The sequence below is a fragment of the Penaeus monodon genome, chromosome 1 (assembly GCF_015228065.2).
Source record: "Penaeus monodon isolate SGIC_2016 chromosome 1, NSTDA_Pmon_1, whole genome shotgun sequence".
NCBI classification, from domain to species: domain Eukaryota; kingdom Metazoa; phylum Arthropoda; class Malacostraca; order Decapoda; family Penaeidae; genus Penaeus; species Penaeus monodon.
Window position 1 is genome coordinate 2463889 of NC_051386.1, and position 3606 is coordinate 2467494.

Consider the following 3606-nt stretch of genomic DNA (forward strand, 5'->3'; position numbering starts at 1 on the left):
CTAAATCTATGGCTGAAATCTCCTCTGGGGCCAGTCATTCTAAGAGATTTGCCAGTTTCAAGATAGAACAAGAAAGGAAGCCATCCTCATTTGAAATCAATTTGATGAAATTCCCATATAATGCACCATTATCTAGGTGCCCTTGTTACACTGGAAACAACCATAAGGAATGCCTTCACACAAGGAAACCATCTCCTGCCAATTTTCTTTGACTTGGAGAAGGCATATGATACAACATGGACGCTTGGCTTAATTATGAAACTGCACTCTCTTGGTTTAAGGAGAGCCCTCTCCATCGTCTTAGAGAATTTCTCAAGTGACAGAAATTTCAGAGTACGAATAGGAGGCCATCCCTCAACCAAGACAGTCAGAAGGAAGGAGCCCCACGGGGAAGTGTCCCGAGGGTAACGCTCTTTGCAGTTGCCATAAATGACATTGTAAAAGCTGTACCAAGAGATGTCTCATGAAGTCTCTCTGTGGATGACTTTACATTGTATTGCTCCCGAGGTAGCATGCTGGATGCACAAAACTAACTACAGGCTGCAATAAATCAGGTATCACAGTGGACCACATCTCATGGTTTTAATTTCTCCCAAAACAAGACAGAAAGCCATGCATTTTCATAAAAGAACCAACAGCCTCCATCCTCATCTTTTCTTAGGACCGAGCTTGATTATATTTGTCAACCAAGTAAAATTCTTAAGAGTAACATTTGAGCCGAGGTTAACATGGCTACCACACATCAGGCAAAGCTCAAGACAAAAGCTGCCAAAGCACTTGACATTTTAGTGTACTCTCTCACCTGTCTTGGAGTGCTGACCATACACTTTTTAGACTTTATCGAACACTGTTAAAAAGCAAGCTGGACTATGGATGTGAAGCTTATGCTTCAGCTTCTCCCAACGTTCTCCAGCTACTAAACCCCTATCCACAATGAAGTACTGAGAATATGTACTGATACTTTTTCGTTCATCGCTAGTATTATCTTTATACCCAAAAAGTAGAGAGCCACTCTTAGACTTTCACCGTAGCTGAATCTTATCTATCATAATAGACTTCAGAGAAACCCAGAATCTCCTACATACAAAGCAGTGTTCGACCCTGGGGTAAACACACAGTCTTTTGGGTGGGATAATGAAAAATCTTATAGAGCACCTCAACTTTAAATCTAAGTAGGGTCCTACCAACTCTCAAACCCCTCCATAGGGGGGGGGGAAGAGGAAGAGGAAGAGGAAGAGGAGGAGGAAGAGTTCATAGTTCCAAAATTATAATTGCACATTCATTCAGTGTTGCTGTTGCAGACTTTAGCACAAGAGGAGGAGGAGGAAGAGGAGGATGAGGAGGAGGAGTAGGAGGAGGAGGAAAGGAGGAAGAGGAGGAGGAGGAGGAGGAGGAGAAGGAGGAGGAGGAGGAAGAGGAGGAGGAAGAGGAGGAGGAGGAGGAGGAGGAGCAGGAAGAGGAGGAGGATCTGGTGAAAAAATAGTCAGGCCTGGGACCATTGCTCCCAAATTATAATGCCACGTTCATCTAATACTGCTGTTGCAGACTTTAACCCACTGATACCATTGCAGGCACTGTCAATTATGGTTTAGTTTTCACATTCCTTTATATAAACTGATGGCACTTGCAGGGCTCAGTCACCAAGGAGTCCAAAAATGGATTTTATAGCAATAGAAAAGAAAGGAAATATTGACATAGAAATAGAGCAGAAATTTCTAGAACACTCCCATGAATATAGAACCTCAACAAAAATATAGAGTAGGATATGCTACAATTACCAAACGCGGAGAAGGTATGGGAAGTCTCTCTGTAACAGCATCGATATTTACTGCAAAATTATATGCCATCCTTTTTGCAGTCAGAATGATAAGAATAATTGAAAATCGCCAGTTTCTGATATACTCTGACTCTCGTAGTGCATTACAAGCTGTTGAAAGCCAGGACTGTGCTGGGTACCAGTTTATGTTGGCATCTCTCGAAATGAACTAGCAGCTAAGAAGTCCAAACCTGCTGCTTCCCTTCCCTTTCATTTCCCTCTCCCACACTCAGACCTGAAGCCCCAGATCAGAGAAACATTAAGACAGACGTGGAAAAGGCAATGGAAAAAACATCATCTAATGAGCTGTGAAATATAAAAAATGATCTTGCTAGCCATATCACAAGTTTCTTGCTAACAAGAAACAGAATAAAGCACACAAAATTAACACACGGATGGATAATGTCCGGATCCCCTCGTGCTATTTGACAAAGGTGCCAGTGAATCATATTATAGCCTATATTATAGAAAGCTGTAATATCTGTGAAGAAGCACGGAATAGATATTTACAAAGACCATTTATTAAAAAAAAATAGTTTGAGAGATGATTATGAATCTATTCATAATCTTCCAAAGTTCATGATAGAAATTATATATTTTATGGAATATAGATAATCTCATTAAAGTTTTAATAATTTTAGATACAAAAATACAATTGAAAACGCCGCTGATAACCTTTGATTTTGACGCGGTAGAAAAAAAAACAAATAACCTCCCCTAATCCCCTGCTCGTTGTTAAAGTGGGGGGCTTAGGACTCGGAGCCTAAAGCCCAGTGTAGGGATCACCCTGCCTTGGACCTCAGCCCACTGAACACTAACAAGATTCCCTCCCGAGAACCTAGTATTTCCTCAGTCCAGTCCAAGTTATCCACCCTGGTCATTACACAACCTAGAGGAAACATTCCTCCTCTCTCTACTTCATCATCTACTACCCCCTCCTCCCTTATTACTACTCCAGTCTTATCCATCTCTCGGCAGCACTACTTCGCTCAACCCCCATCTCTAGAAATCTTTTTTTTAGCCCAACCAATTGGGATTGATTTTTTTTTCTGTGAACCCCTCGACAGCCCCTTACTCTCCTCTTCCAACAATGACTCTGAAAACAAAAAGGCAAAGTTTTCTCCCGCAGCCTCCCCGATCGTTCCCGCCTTGTCAGTTACATCCGAATCCCAAGCTAAAGCATCATCAACCTTGACTAAGTTCATTGACAAACCCATTCCTGTCCAGATTCATCCCTATACTTGTACTAGAACTAACTAAATACTAAGCCACCCTATCAAACACCGCCGCTCCACAGCCCATGCTCTCTGTGTGCCCAACCTGGTCATGATCAATCAAACTGCTCTGCACAGTTACGCACTGTGTCAATTGTGGTGGTTCCCGTAATGTATTTTATAGGGGCTACACTACCTACAAGTTTGAGCCTGAGGTGGCAATTTTTAGATTCAATCTTGGTCTCACTTTCTGTGAGACCAGTCAGGAAGTACGCGGATGAGGTTTTTCTCTTACTTCCTACTCCAGTGCTGCATTTACACTTCGCCTCTCCCACTCCTACCTAAAATGTTTCTTCATCATCCTTATCCCACTTCTACCCCCCCCCCCCATCCCAGTCAAAGTCTTGCCACTCTAAATCCAGATACCCCATTCTCCACCACTATCACAAACACTCCAGTCTCTACTTTCCCGGTACCTAACCCTCTTCCTCCTCGCCCAACTGATCTCACAAGACAAGGTAAACGTTCCATCCTATCTACTGCATCCTCTCCTTCATCAACCTCTTCCTCTGCCCC